Genomic DNA, 16,867 nt, shown 5'->3' with positions numbered 1-16,867 from the left:
GCGTACTAGGAAGAATCTTTAAAACCACCAAGAAAACTTCACCATGCTTTGGGGGAGACTGAGCTGTTTTTTAAAAGTAACTTACAAGAACTAAAAGAGGGTTATGTTTTGAGCAGATATTGACAAGAGAAGGGGAGAGTGGAGGGAAGGAATTTAGTAGAAGTGTTTATTGCTTGTTTTCAGGTTCTGCTCCTAAAAAAAAAAACATCGCTCCACACATCAGAAATAGGTCACGTTATTAGATACAGCTTTGTTCCTAAAGCACATCCTTGAGGGGCCAAAGAAGCACCTCAGTTCCAAGGCTGCTTGCCCAGCGTGCTCCCGACTCTGAGCACACCTTGTAAACTGGGTGTGGTGGCGCATGCCTGTGACAGCAGCAGCTGGATGGTGAAGGGAGAGAAGCTCAGTGTCAACCTCTGCTACATAGTGATTTAAAGGGCAGCCTGGGCTACATGAGACCCTGTCACAGTTAGCTTCAGCTTGGCATACCCGAGAGAAGGAAATCTCAATGAAGAAACCGCCTCCATCGGATTTGCTTGTGGGTGTATCTATAGGGCATTCTCTTAATTGCTAATTAAATGTATGAAGGCCCAGCCCACTGATGGTGGCACCATTCCTAGGCAGATAGGCCCTGGCTGTGTAAGGAAGATGGTTGAATGTGGCCCTGGAACCAAGCCAGGAAGCGGCTTTCCTCTGGGCTTTCCAGGACGATCACACCTTGGTTTCTCTCACTGAGGTAAGCCAATTAAACCCTTTCCTCCCTGGGTTAGTTTTGATCACTGTGGTTACAACAGCAACAGAAAGCAAAGTAAGACATGCCCTGTCTTCAAACATAAGCAAAACCCCAAATATTCTTCAAGTTCAGGCTCCACATGGACATATATGTTCATGGATATAGGTGTCCATCATGCAAACCTCTCTCTGCATCAAACCGAAGGACACTGGAAGGACATTAAAGTCGACCCATGTACTGTTTTCCTGTGCTTCAAATGCCCTGTCATTTTGGCCTCAGAGACTATAGATGGCATTAAGAAGAACCTGCAGCTGGAGATGGCTCAGGGCTGCTGGCCTCTTCCGTAAAATCTTCCACGCCCCATGGGCACAGTGATTTTTCTTTCTAAGCAGCTGTTCTGTTCTCCTCCAGCCAGCAGGTCCCAGGGGCCTCAGGCCACCTGCAGGGCTCACAGTGGATACAGTGTTTCTACTTCTGTGTACACCAGAGAACCACCACCTGGACTCTGCTCTCCGGACCAGCCATCAAGTGTGTGTGACTCCAGCTTGTCCCTCTCTCCCTCGGGTAAGCTCCTGCCAGGAGAATGATTCTGTGTCCAGGGTCAGCCTTTTATTGCTCATAAAGTTCTTTCCCCCACCATTTTGTCTCCTCCTCCAGCCACAGAAGTTCCTGGAACTCTCCCGGAGTCGGGAGCACCAGCAGGTATGTGGCTGCAACGACTCACGTAAGACCATAAATTCCAGGCTGCACTAGGCTCTCCGGGGAGACATGTGACTTGAAAAATGGCATGCTCTCTGGAGAGCAAAGGCCTCTTTTTTAAAGGACAAGAGAAGGGGATTGTACAGGGAAGGAATTTAATTTTTTTTTTTTTTAAAAAAGTGTTTGTTACAAAAGATGCCAGAGCCCTCAGAGACCTCTGACGTCATGAGGGTCTGAAGCAGAACGCCGAACCCCTGGCTGCTACCTGATCTGAGCTCTCTGCAGAAGGTCAAGGAGAAACTTATAAAGAATAGTCTCCCCAGAGACCCCCTAGTGTGTGTGTGTGTGTGTGTGTGTGTGCGTGTGCATATGTGTATGCATGTTTTTTATGGAAACATGAGTGTACACACATACATGAAAGCCAGAAGACAACCTCAGGAATCAACCCTCAGAAATGACCCACCTTGCTTTTTGAGACAGGGTTTCTCACTGACCTGGAACATGCCAAGGAAGACATCTGGCAGTCCCTAGAGTCCCAGGGACTGGCCTGTCTCTGTGCCCCCATTGCTGAGGTTACAAGCATATGCCACTATGCTTTGCTTTTTAAATATCGTTTCTAGGGATGGAATTCTGATCTTCACGTGAGCAAAGCCAGCATTTTACTGAGTGAACAGTCCTTATCCCATCCCTGCCTCTTCCTCTCTCCCTCAGGAATTTCCTTTGTTCTGTGACTTTGGGAAGGTCCTGTATACCCCCCCACCCCGCTAAGTCCACTTCTTCATCTGTAAAGTTGGAGACACAGGTCTCCCTCAGACGGCTGTGGAAAAGACTGACAGCTTTGAGTATGTCTATGAGGAGACAGGTCTGGTCCTCATAGCCAAGGCCACTGCCCTGCCATGTGGATCTTGGCTCAATGGCTAACTGTGGCCAAGGACATAGATAGTCTGGTCTGAGTCTCTGCTAGTCCTAGGCTGTAGCTCTCACACATTTGCAACTCCAGGAGTCCCTCCCCATAATGTCCCAGCATCCCCTGCCAGGGCATGTGACTTTGTCCCTTTCACCTTGGGGTTTGCCTATTAAAACCTGGCAAGCTCCCTTGGAAAGAAAACACAAAGACATCCTGGTGCCAGCAGAAATCAGGTGGTACCGTCCCAGCCAAGGCCAACTGCCTGCAAACATCAGACAACCCCCCCTGCCAAGTGGCAGCCCTCAGCGAAAGATTTGGAGGGAGGGGCTGGCTTTGAACACCCTCCCAACATGGGATAGATGCCTTAGAGATCCAGGTCTGGATTCTAGTTCCTTCTCCTGCTTCTGTGACATGAGGAATTTAAGAAAGGAAGGATTGAAACCATCCATCACGGTCCGAAGGCATGTGTCAGGGTCACCGCACCCACCGTCAGGAAGCAGGGAGACATGGATGCCGGTGCTCAGATCGCCTTTTCTCTTTACTCAGTCTAGGACCCCAGCACACGACATGTCGATGCCTCCATGCAGGGTGGGACCTCCCTCCTCAGCTAAGTCAACCTAGGAACAATTTCACAGGCACGCCCAAAGGCTTGTCTCCTAGGTGACTCTATAGCCGGTCCACCTGACAACCAATAATAACCCTCAAGCTCTAACCATGGGGACAACCAGTGAGCCACAAGCCACTGAGCCAAAATGGCACTGGTCACACAGCCTTCCCACAAAGAGTTACACAAATAGCACCCCTGACATCTTCCAGAGAGCTACCAAGACTCAGCTTCCCTGCCCTGTCCCACACTCCAACAAACTGAAGACAAGGACTTGTCCTAGACAGAGATGCCAGAGCACAGAGGCAGCCTCTGCACCCAGGTAAATGAGAAAGTTCCAGACTCTCTGGAAGAGACCCCAGATACGGGCTGCTCTGTCCTCCCAGACATCACAGGAAGAGAATGTCTTTTCTAAGAGAAATAACAAGGCCAGATAATATCTCGGTGAGACTCGGGTTCCTGGGGCTGCTGGCCAGCCCTGCAGAAGCTGTCAGTGACAGAACGGATCCAAGACATCCCTCCCATCCGTTACCCCCCACTTCAGTCCCTTGTGCCTTGCAGCTGTGCCAGATGTAGAGAAAATTACATGTTCCCTGAAACTTAATGACCAAATTTAAAGCAATTTCCAACTAATCAGGGTTCTGTTAAGTTGCTTTTATTAATTTAACGGTTTTTAAGGGCTTCACAAAATGATGCGGTTGGAAATCTTTGTGTGGAATCTGCTCACTTGGGCGTGCAGAGAAGGGATGGCGTCCCACCTGACCAGCCTGCCTCAGAACCAAGGACTCTGTAAAGACACCAAGTAAGGCTTCTGGAATCACCTTGGTGTTGATCGCCCAGTGCGCGATGGGCTAGCATCCTTCTCCTCTCTCTGTTCTGTCTGGGATGATTGACAGCTGGTCCTGTCACCCACCAATCATAAATGAACGGCATTTGCCATCAAAACCAGAGCATTCCCCAATAACTTGAATCTGCTGAACCTCCATTCAAAGCTAGGCCCCAGAACAAAGCCACCGAGTGTCCTACCTGGCGATTCCCTATTTCAAACAGAAATAAAACTGCTTATTTCAGATCAAGATTGCTGACAGGCCTGGCATCCCTCCCATGTCCAAGGGCCCTTCTAGGCGGGGCTGCGCTCAAACAAAGGCAAACAAGCAGAATGCCAGGCGTCTGCTAATGATCTCTGAATCCTGCAAGCACAGTGTGTAGTGTCTCATTTCAAAAGCTGAGTCAGAATTTAAAATCCATATTTTAAAAGTTACGACGTATTCCTAACTATGAAAATGTTGGGTCATTACAGAAATAAATACCCTCCACCTACAAGCTGTGTGACTTTAAGTAAATGACTCCACCCCTCTGAGCTGATTTCCTCACATGTAAAACATGGCTGTCTTCCTTCACAGTGTGATTTGTGGGGGTAAATGAGTTGTTTAAAAGGCTTGCAGCAGAGCCTGCCTCCCAGTGAGCGTATGGATAATATTAACTACAGCCGTTATGTGTACTCGGAATAAATGGGCACTGTGACTGGGAGCCTGTGTTTTATGACTTCTTCATAAGGCTGACTGTAGCTCTAGTTTTGAATTGCAAAACAAAACACTTGTTTATTTTCCTGTAATAAAAACCACTCAAACAATTGGAGGCATAACAAGAAAAGCTTGAAATTCTTCCTCCCCAACTAACTTTGATCTCTTTTTCAGAAACAATCACAGCCGACAACTTCACGCATATATTCCCAGAGCAGTCTGTTTAACTTTGTTAAATTGCAAAATGTTTAATTACGTGTGTATGTGTGTCTTTGTCTGGATCTGTACTGTCAGCGCAATATCCAAAGAGGCCAGAAGAGGGCGCCAAGTTCCATGCAGCTAGAGAGACGCATGGTTCCAGCCATCATGTGGGTGCTGGCAACCGAACTCATGGCCTCGGCAAGAGAAGCAAGAGATGGCTTAACTACTGAGCCATCTCTCCAGCTTTGTGTATATTGCTTTAAAATGTATAACTATGGGGCTAGAGAGATGGCTCAGTTGTTAAGAATACTGACTCCGGGCTGGAGAGATGGCTCAGTGGTTAAGAGCACTGATTGTTCTTCCAAAGGTCCTGAGTTCAATTCCCAGCAACCACATAGTGGCTCACAACCATCTGTAATGGGATCTGATGCCCTCTTCTGGTATGTCTGATCACAGCAACTGTGTACTCACATTCATAAACTAAATAAATCTTAAGAAAGAAGAAGCATCTGATTGCATGTTTAAAAACAAAAAAACAAAAAAACAAACAAAAAAATAAAAGAATACTGACTGCTCTTGTAGAGAACCTGGGTTTAGTTTCCAGCTCACAACTTTCTGTAACTCCAGTTCCAGGCGATCCAAGACCTTCTTCTGGTTTCCATGAGTACCAGGCACGTACATGGTGTACAGACACGCACACAGGCAAGACACTCATACACGTAAAACAAAATAAATAAATCTAAAAATAAAAACATACATACGCATATGAGGTCACATGACTGAATGCTGGAGTCATGGAAAAGTTTGGCAACTAAAAGGGTCCTGACCAGACAAGGAGCAAAAATGAAATGCAATCACACACATAGTGATCCTAAGGCCTTCTGGGAAGAGCCTCTCATGTTACATCAAGGGACTTCATACCATGTAACATCAACAGACATTGAATCACCCTTGCTCAGATTCAAGACTACTGTTAAGTCATGAATTATGTTTCCAGTGTAAACATAGTTTTCTGTTCTTATAAAAAGCAAGTTCATAATCTAGAGTCGTGAACTAGCTCTTTCAGATGACCTGAATTTGGTAGCTCACAACCAATTTTAATTTCAGCTCCAGAGAATCTAACACTGCTAGCCTCAGCAGGTGCTGCCTTCATGTGTATACACACACACACACACACACACACACGCACACGCGCACACGCACACACGCACACACGCACACACGCACACATGCTCATGTATATATGCACATGCACACACATGTGAACTCATGCACACGCACACACACAAACAAGCACACGCATGCTCTGTGGACACAGACACATACGCAGGCACACATTCACACACAATTAAAAATAAATATTAAGTGATTTACTTACAAAAGACAACCGTTTTCAGTGTTCCCTCCCATCATTCCCCAGCATGTGAGTATCAGCATCAGATTAAAACATCCTTGGATTGGGTTATATTAAACTGTTTGGTTTTAAAAATTGCTGTTTGAGTTGCTGGTTTGAGATTCATAAAATCATTAAATGAATTTTGGCTTGGGGTTAGGATGAAATTTCCAACAGTTTCTAAAATATACTTCTTCCAGTTTGTACTGTGTGTTTATGCAGAGCAGTGTTTTCAGCATTGAGGGCTATAAAACCAAAATATCAGCCCACCTGAAGAACACCGACAACGTCCTATGTCCTGCAGCAGCAAACATTCAGCCAAGATTTAATTCTTCTTGTAAAAATAAGCAATCCCAGTCATCTAAGTATGCAAATTGGCTTCCATTTTAATAAATGATAAAATTATATGTGTATCAAATACATGTTTTAAAATAAACTTCATAAAATAACTTTAAAGAAAGAAGTCTTAAAGGGTCTGGAGAGATGGCTCAGTGTTTAAAAGCTCTTGCTGCTCTTGCAGAGGTCCCAAGTTTGGCTCCCAACACTCATGTTGGGTAACCCCCAGTGACCTATAACCCAGCTCCAGGGGATCCAGCACCCTCTTCTGGCCTCTGATGGGACTACATTCATATGCACATAGCCTGACACAGACACACACATATATACATAGAATTTAAAATGTTTTCAATTAAAATAAAGCACATTATGTTTTATTATGAGTAAGTATTCAGTTTTCTTCATATACCTACATGCTTGGGCAGGTAAAAATGCTAAACACTTCTCTGTTGGAAAGGAGTCATGAACAAAAGGTCTGCATAGCTCTGGCTTACCTTACACTTAGTAGGCACACACATGTACATGCACACACATACACACACTCATATACACATTCACATGTAGACACAGATGCACAAACACATGCATTCACACATGCATATACACAGACAGACATATACACATTCACACATAGACACACACGCACACACACATGCATTCACACATACATACTCACACACAGACAGACACACACACACTCTCATATAATTTTAATTTCTTCTATGTTTTGCTTTTCCCCTTACTAACATTCCCTGGGCCTCTGTCAGTTCTTTTGTCTTACTCTTTCTATTTTTTATTATACCTTACTCATCTCCTGTGCACGTGGGCTGGGGACTGGCTGAGGTGCACCTGTGAAGATCGGAGGACAGCATGGGGGAGTGATCGCCACGTGGGCCTCAGGGACTGAAGTCACATTGTCAGGCTTGGGGACAGGTGCCTTTACCAGAGGATCCATCTGGCTGGGCCCAGGGTTCATTCCTTTCTACTGTTCCGTGCCATTTCAGGGTCGACGTGGCACATGTTAACTTCCTCCGAGTGATGGACACTTAGGTTTTTCTCTAGCACCTCCCACCCAGGAAGGACTCTGTGTAGAGCTTTGTGTCCTAGGTGACAGCAAATGACTCAGGTGGAGGGACACAAAGGTAGAACTGCGGTACAAAGCAGATGTCTGCGTTTGCACATTACCCGATAATGAAATAACGCTTGAGTGTAATACCTGACATCACTTCACGCTTCCTGGAATGGTTACCGTGTTAAAAGCAGGCTGGATTTTTAATGGGGCTAGCCAGGGGATAGGCCCTGGGGGAGGAGCGGCAGCGTTGTCCTGCTAAGTGGACATTTTACGCTGACTCCCAGTACTCAAAGATTCACAGCTCTCCACCCTCATCAGAGAAGCTCCACCCTCATCAGAGAAGCTCCACCCTCATCAGAGAAGCTCCACCCTCATCAGAGAAGCTCCACCCTCATCAGAGAAGCCTCAACTGGCAGTCAACTGGAGATCAGCACAGAGACCGGCGACTGGTCAGGGGATAGAGAACACACGGTGGCTTCACAATGTTTGGCACTAAACAGGACATCTATGTCACATCCCCTCCTCCCGAGGCAGAAGAAACACTGTAAGAGCCACAGACAGTGAGGGACTACAAGGAAATGTCCTCGACATAACAGCGCAGCTGCACATAGAACTCACCGAGGTTGTGACAGCGTGCGCAAGACCTGCGCCTGCTCAAGCCAGCCAAAATCCCAGCATGCAGAAGGGACGTCACAGCGTCCCACCCTTAGCCCCTTATCCAAGGAGCATCTGCCAACTGATAACTTCTATTTTTTTATTTATGTGTATTATGATTTTTTGTTTTTATTTTGGGGCTTTTGCTTTGTTTTTGAGACAGGACTTCACTAAAGCAGCCATGACTGGCCTGGGACCCACTTTGTAGATCAGGTTTGGTCTCAGGCTCACAGGGATCTGCCTGCCTCTGCTTACCAAGTGCTAGCATTAAAGGCGTGTGCCACTGTGCCGAGCAAGAAGTCAGTTTTAAAAGTGTGGCACCTGGTAGATCGGCCACATCCCAGCGGATGACCACACATTCGAAAGTAAACGGGCAGCATAAATTGTACTTGTCAGGTTTAAATTTTTATAAAGAGGACGCAGTGTTGGGTGGGTAAGGAACTGGGGAACAGATCGGGGAGGAGTTGGGGGAGGAGAAATGTGAGCAGAATACCCTGCACGACATTCTCAAAGATCTAACAGAGATGAGAGAAAAATTGGAGGTGGGGGTGCTGGGATGATGGCTCGGTTGTGGAGCACTACCTTGGAGCACTGCCTTGTGGTATGAGCACCTGCGTTTGAGCCACATAAAAAGCCAGGTGTGTTGGGATTCACTTGTAATCCTGACCCTGGGGAGATGAAGAGAGAGAGAGAGGAGAGATAGAGAGAGAGAGAGAGAGAGAGAGAGAGAGAGAGAGAGAGAGAGAGAGAAGGAGGGAGAGAGAGAGAGAGATCCCAGGCAGGAGCTCAGTGGCCAGCCAGCTTACCAGTTAGGGCAAGTTGGTAGACAGTGTCAGAGCAACACCAGCTCAGGGTGAATTACGGTTTCCACACGTGTGCACCCATCTCCCCAACACATGCATGGCAATAAGTGTTGGCAAAAATATCAAGGAAAGGGGGCCTCACTTGGGGTGAGGTATAAATGGTACCGTGCCTAAGAAACTAATGTGACAGGTCTTCAGATAATCAGCTGTGAACGTGCCATTGGCCCAGCTGTTCTGCCTGGGAGCATGCGCCTAAGGGGGGGGGGGGATGCGCCTAAGGGGAGCATGCGCATAAGAGAGAAATGAAATGGGCGGGTATACTGGTGTCCTTAGCAGACTATTGCCACACCAGGAGATGACAACAACTCAGGCATTCATCGAGGTGAGCCGATAAACAAGAGATGGAGTGTGACAGAATATTATTCTCTTTTGAGGCGCGAAGGAGGGGCTGCATACCACTAGGAGGAACTAATGTCAAAGGCACGGAGATGGAAGATCTGATGGCGGCTGACTAGCACCAGGAAAACAATGTATATTCTGTGGATGGATGCTGGAGATGTTTGTACACAGTGTGGCTACAACTAACACCACCAAACTGGGTTCTTTTGGTTTGTTTTGTTGTGGTTTGGTTTGGTTTGGTTTGGTTTGGTTTGGTTTGGTTTCTTGAGACAGTTTCTCTGCATAGTCCTGACTGTCCTGGAACTCACTCTATAGATCAGGTTGGCCTTGAACTCAGAGATGTGCCTACCACTGCCTACAGAGGGCTGGGACTAAAGTTGTGCACCACCACTGCCTGGCTAATGCCACCAATCTGTACACTTAGAGATGCGTCTAGGAAGTGATGTCATAATTTTCTTTTGAAAATGTTACTGTGTGTTTTAAGCCCTTTCCCAAAACTACTTTGGAGAAACAGTTACTTCAGAGTTCTGGGTGGTGGCTGGAGAGGGGCTCTAGTGGTTAAAGAACACTTGCTGCTCTTGAGAGGACCTATGTTCAGTTCCCAGCACCCACATGGCAGCATACAACTTTCTACTATAGCTCCAGTGCTGGGGGGATGGGACACCCTCTTCTGGCCTTCTCAGGTACTGCACACATATAGTGCACATACATACATGCAGATAAAACGTACGTGCACACACAAACACACACACACTCACACGGCCAAACAGTTGCCCAAGGATGCAGGCCCCATTCACTGTCGAAGACTGGAGGTGGGAGTGGGGGGTGGGGCTTGCCTAGAAACACCTTACCCACAGGGTTGCAGTGAAGAAGTAGGAAGGGTATGCGGCTCCTGTATTCCCTGGACAGCCACACTGGGGTTCCTCCTACTCTGCCACTTTCTGTTTGTTTAAAAGGATGTCACTGTTTTAAGAACACATCTTTTCAGTATGAAAGTATCATCAAACCTTATTCAGAAAATCTCCAAGACCTGGGTCCCCAGCTGCGCAGATTTTATGATCCAGTTTTTAAAATTTTAATGGAGAGACAAACAGGGGATTGACAACTTTTTATTTCTCTAAGTAAGGATGTTTTTAAAAAGCCATCTGCTTTCAAAATTGTTCATAAAAGAAGGTATGGTTTGTGCGGAAACAGCAACTGGGGCATAAAAGAGACTTTCCCCCACAAGAAATGCTATTCCCTCAAACTAAGAGTCCATGGGTGGTACTGTCCTCACTCCTGCATTCTGTCACAGGCTGGGTGGTCAAGGCTCTGGGACATCAGATTACATCCCCCAGTCCACCATCCTCACCTACAAATGTGTCAGCTTCAGTGTGACTCAGATGCAGCAGCCCCTCCTGCCCTGGGCCCTGTGGCCCTGTGGCTCTGCCATGCTGTCAGGGCCAGCGGCCCAGAGAGTCTCACCTCTCCCCAGATCCCCTATTTATCACTGAGCAACCCAGGCCTCCTCCTCGACCATGTGAGCACCAACCCTTCCCCACCAGGAGATGCTGGACACAATACCAAAAAGTTGGAATCACAGGTCAGGGAAGATTCTAGAGACTGCCTTGCCCAGAAAGACATGTTTCACCAGAAGACACCTGGATTACATCAACCAGGAGACTAAGTAATCCTACTCAAGAAAGAGTTCCTGTTATACCCCACTAGAGAGGCTGTCAATTACCCCAACCGGGAAAACTACAAATAGGACCCACAAGGAGCTCTGATTACACCAGACTGTCTCTTGCATCCCACCCCTTACACTGAATCACACCCCCAGGAAAGATATTGAATTACACCCCCAAGGAAACCATGAATTACACCCACCACTAAGATCCAGAATGACATGCCACCAAAGCGACTGTACCATATCTCTCCGTGGAGACTACAGAGCAATCCTTTGCAAAGACTGTACTAACCCCCACCATAGAGCATATAGTATGCTTCTCTGTGGAGCCCCATATTGCAACCCTCCCATCAGGGAAATGCTGAATGGAGCTATGTGTCTGGCTCTATACATCTCTCCACTCTCTTCTTGCCCACATTTCTCTCCCATAATTTTAGTTCTTCAAGGCTCAGGCTTCTTGCAAGGACTGGCACCTAACACATTGTTTCTATGACGTCATGTTAATGAGTAAATTAACCATCAATGAAGGAAACTCCTTAAAGGATGCCTGTTGGGTGGATCTCCCAGCTTACTCCTGATCTGCAGTTACCCAGCAGGTGGGATCAGAGTGAGGAGAATCCCAGACCCTTGGTTCCCAGAACAGTGTTCTTGCTGTATACAAGGCTGCCACCTGTACCCCAACAGCAGAGGACAGTCCTCAGAGTCAATGTCACAGGTGCCCTTAAACCATCACAGGGAGGGTGACCAAAGAGACATTCCCCTGGTGGCTACAGCATCTGGGCATTAGCCCTGCTGTGTGATACCTTGTTCAAACCATAACTCTGCTAGGAAGAGATGCCACTGCTCCCTCTTAGAGAGTTGCTTAAAACATTTGGAGACATGGAAGATTTGCAAAGAACAGCAGAAACGGCCCTTGTCTATCCTTTCCCAGATTCACTAATGTTAATGTATGCCTTCCCGCCCTTTCTCTGTCTCCTTCCCTCCATCAGGACACACCACACCACGCACACAGAGACACAGACACACAGACAGACAGACAGACACACAGATACACAGACACACAGATACACAGATATAGACACAGACAGACAGACAGACAGACACACACACACACACTGACTCTGAACTGTCTGAGCACCAGCCACGCCCCAATGCTCCTGTGCCTCTTCCCTGTGCATTTTCTATAAACACATACATATATAAACATCAACACATACAAGAAACTATCATGTTACCCCCCAGATCCTCACAGTGGTCCTGGAAAGTCCTTCAGAGCAAAAGGAAAGACAGGGGACACGTGTGGTCCCGGATCCCTCTGGCAGCCTGTGGCCCTCAAGGGTATGCATCTCTTAGTGTCTTTTCCTCCAGACGGTTCCTTGGAGTTTCCTGCTATAACCTTGGCATTTTTCTTCACACGCAGGCCGATCATTTTTGCACGATTCCAATGTAGGTTTGTCTGGCTTGTCTGTCATGAGTGTCAGGAAGCACAGCCTGAGCAGGACTACCATGGGGGCAAAGTGTGTCCTGCACGATGCTTCAGGAAGACATGGGATGGCCAGCACTGCAGTATAAGTGGCTCTAGTCATGACCACTCAACTCCAGCAGGGTTTGTCATGCTTCTGCCTGCAAAGTCAAAACTTCTCGCTTCAAGTTACTATGGGTTTTGGTGGGATATCTCTGTATATCATATGTCTATATGTCTATATGTCTATATGTCTATATGTCTACATGTCTATATGTCTGTCTATGTCTATGTCTATATGTCTATATGTCTGTCTATGTCTATATGTCTATATGTCTGTCTATGTCTATATGTCTATATGTCTATATGTCTGTCTATGTCTATATGTCTATATGTCTATATGTCTATATGTCTATATGTCTATATGTCTATATGTCTGTCTATGTCTATGTCTATATGTCTATATGTCTATATGTCTATGTCTATATGTCTATATGTCTATATGTCTACATCTACATGTCTTCTACATTTACCCACAGTCTCTCAGAAAAACAGTTCCCCTTATGATCTCATTGGTGGTCATCTCACAGCTCAGCAGTGGGGTGCTGGCAACTTTGTCCACACTGCTACCAGTTCTGGATCAAACTGTGCCAGGCTTTCTTGTGCAGTCGTGGAATGAGTCACCTCTCCAAAGTCTCTGGTTCCTTTAAGTGAGGAAGTTGTTTAGAAAGTGAGACTGAGACTCTAAGCTTGCTATGGGGGTGCCAGTGCTTCTAACACATCAACACATGCACATACGCCTCCCCCCCCCCCCTCTGTCCATACTCATTGCTGGAATTAAAATTCTAATCTGACACCCAGGACTCATTCCAGCCTTCCACCTGCCTGCACGGAGAGTTCCCTTCATGGATTCCCAAGACATCTGCCTATGTCTTCAATCTTGACAATAAGTCATTTCAGAATTGCTAGTCCAGGAGAAAGGGGGGGGTGCTCAATTCCATAAAGTACTCGCCTTTGTCACTTTTAAATGTCATGTTGCCACAACCTGGAATCACCTGGGAAGAGAATTTCAATTGAAGAACTGCCTAGATCAACTTGGCCTGTAGACATGTCTGTGGGGATTGTCTTTATTGTTAACGGATGTAGGAGGACCCAGCCTACTGTGGGCAGCACCACTCCCTAGGCAGGGACTCTTGAGCTATGTAAGATAGGAGAAAGCTTAATGAAACCTGACGCAGCAAGCAGGAAGCGTCAGAACATTCCTTTCTCTCTCTTCTCGGCTGCGACATGATGTGACCAGCTGTATCAAGCCCCTGCCTCTGTGATTTATCTCCAATGACAGACTATAACCTGGAGTTGTAAATCAAATAAGTCCTTAATTCCCCTATGTTGCTTTTGCTCCTGCTGTTTTTATCATAGCAACAGAAATGAAACTAGAACACTTTGCAAGCATGAGGATCCAAGTTTGATTCCCAGAACTGACTTAGAAAAGCCAAGCAGGTGTGGTCATGTATGCTTGTAAATCCAGAGCTGTGGCAGTGAAGAGAGGGGGGAATCCCTGGGACTCACTGGCCAGCCAGTCTAGTCTAAATTGCTGAGTCTTCAGAGAATGAGAGACCACATCTCAAACAAAACTAAACAATAAAGTGGAGGGTGATTGAGAGGAATCACTTCCAAGGCTGTCCTGTGGCCTAACGTGCTCAAGCACACAGGAGCACATAAACACACACACACACACATGCACACATGCACTTGAACACACATAGGCACATGCACATGCACACATACACAACATACACACACGTGCATGTCCACATGCACACATGTGAACACACACAGGCACATGCACACACACATGTACACAACATGCACACACACAAGCACACATGCACTCACATGTACACACACACACACGTGCACATGGACTTGAACACACACAGGCACATGCACACACACATGTACATACACAGGTGGGCACACATGCATGCACGCACACACACACATGAACACACAGGCACACACCCACACACATACACACACATACAGGCGCACACACAACTGCACCCACCCTGGCAACCATGCAAGTTGTTTTACAGCTATGTTTCATACTAGCCTTGGGGTGGATGGTGGAAACACCTAGTCTCAGGAACTTGGAGAGATCCCCCACTTCTCGGCGTGCTTTATTGCCTTGCTTCTGTCTTTCTCCCACGTGGGGCTTTGCCTTGAGCTCAGTGCTTTCTTACAGTTATGAAATATCGACATAATTATTAATGTCAAAAGTATACAGAAAGGTAATCTCAGGGAAATTTCAGTTTGTCCCTTCTAGGCCTCCCCATGCCCTCTCCCTTACACTTCGGTCCCCTCACCCCCATAAGCCATCAATCTCATTCAGCCCTGCTTCCCCCTTTCCGGGAGCTCTCTCACTGAGACACAGAAGCGTGCACACCTCTGTGTTACTCTCTTTAGCACACAACGGTAGGAGCTAAGCAACCTCCTCCTTCATTTTCTCATTTTGGATGGAGCCCAGGCTGGCCTCCAAATTCCTGTGTAACAAAGAATAATCTTGAACTCCCGGTCTACCTGTCCACACCCTCTGGTGCTGGCATTCCAGGTATGGGCCCAGTTTGGACAGTCTTAGGGATGGAACCTCGTGTTCTGTATGTGCATTGGCAAGTGTTCTACATCCCTGGCCTGGTAGGGGTGGGTTTGTTTGTTTGTTTGTTTGTTTGTTTGTTTTTCCTTTTTAAGACAGGGTCTCACTCTGTAGTCCAGGCTAGGCTACCCCAAACTCACGGAATCCGCCTGCCTCTCCCTCTGAAGTACTGGAAATGTAAGCACACACCATAAAGCCTGGCTCTTAAAGAGTTTCTTCAAGCAGTTTTATTTAGGTACAATCATCTTGTTTGTATTAATGTGTGCACGTGTGTGTGCACGTGTGTATGCACACATGTGTGTTTATGTATGTGCACATATGTGTGTACATGTACATGCATATGCATGTGTGTGCATTGTGCATTCACGTGCATGTGCATGTGCATGTATGTATGTTATGTGTATGTGTACATATGTGTGTATGCATATGTGTCTTCATGTATGTGCATGACCAAACATATGTCCATGTGGTTGCCAAAGGACAATTTCAGATTTTTTTCCTCATGAATCGCCCATCCTGTTTCTCAGGGTCTCTCAGTGGCCTGGAATTCTGGAACTCACCAAGTAGGTGAGGCTGGCCAGGAAGTGATACAGGGATCTGCCACCTCCATCCCCCTCACTGTGCAACCACAGTGACACATCACCACCCCTAGCTTGTTTCACATGGATGCTACAGCCTGCTCTGGTCCCTGGGCTTGCAGCTCTACCTGGGCCATCTTCCTGGTCCCTTTAGGACCAATTTTCAACTGTAAAATCCACTCACTCGCTACTGAGTTTTAACAAGAACACCGAGTACAGTGTCACCACATCCCACTCGGCTGCCCTCCCCCTGCCCGCCTCCCCCTGCCTCACCAAGACCTCAGAAGATGCTCGACCCCACTTCACTGTCACTCACCTCCCTGGAAGATACCCTGAGTTAGTCCATGGAGGCTTTGTCCCTCTCCTTCCTGTTACCCAGTACTCTGTAGTATGTGAGCCCCTTACTGTGAACTCACAGAGGTTCAACCACTCAGCGGTATCCGCGCATTCACCTTGATTCCCATATAAATTGCCCTTGCTGGATAATAACCCAACCTCCAATTTTCCAACTTTAAAATAAGTTCTAAAGTTGGTGTGTACTTTGCACATACATCCCAAATTCTGTGTTCAGTTTTCCCAAGGCTTGTACTCTATGACACAAACATGAAGTGCCCAGTAACACCACGGCATACCCACATTGGCTACATTTTCAACCTCCGATCTCTCCAAACTACGATGGGCTTACCAGGCTACAGTCCCAGTCATGAGGTTGTACCTGTATTTACAACCACCATGGGTCTGTAGTAAGCAATGTGGTAAATAAATAGCTGTTTGATCTCGATGCCAGTGACAGGTTTCGTACAACAGTCACACAAACATCCAGATAAAGACATGGTAAGTGATCTGATACATTGGACACAATGCATAGTCCCTGTCCCTGTATGTCACTTAGGGTTAATATGTGCTGGGACCAAGAACGAGTACCAGCAGCAACTCACAGTAATGCTGTGAAGGGTAGGTTGTAAGCCATCCTCATATAGGAAGGGGGTTGGAGATCCAGACAAAGCCAACAGCCTTGTGTTAGGTTAGGTGTAATGGTTATGGAAGACAAACTCTCTCTCTCCCTCTCGCTCGTGCGCTCTCTCTCTCTCTCTCTCTCTCTCTCCCGGGCGCCCCCCCGCGCGAGCGCGCGGGCGGGGGGGGGGGCGCGGGGGCGCGGGGCGGGGGGGGGGGGGGGGGGGGGG

At 47.0% G+C, this 16,867-nt stretch overlaps 1 protein-coding gene across 1 annotated transcript in view; it reads right to left on the bottom strand.

The window, feature by feature from the left end:
• Camta1 (calmodulin binding transcription activator 1) overlaps positions 1-16,867 on the bottom strand; it is an 825,029-nt gene that overhangs the window by 449,186 nt on the left and 358,976 nt on the right. The window lies entirely within an intron of this gene.

Source organism: Grammomys surdaster, unplaced genomic scaffold (assembly GCF_004785775.1).
Source record: "Grammomys surdaster isolate TR1022 unplaced genomic scaffold, NIH_TR_1.0 126185, whole genome shotgun sequence".
NCBI classification, from domain to species: domain Eukaryota; kingdom Metazoa; phylum Chordata; class Mammalia; order Rodentia; family Muridae; genus Grammomys; species Grammomys surdaster.
This window is presented reverse-complemented; position numbering and strand designations above follow the sequence as displayed.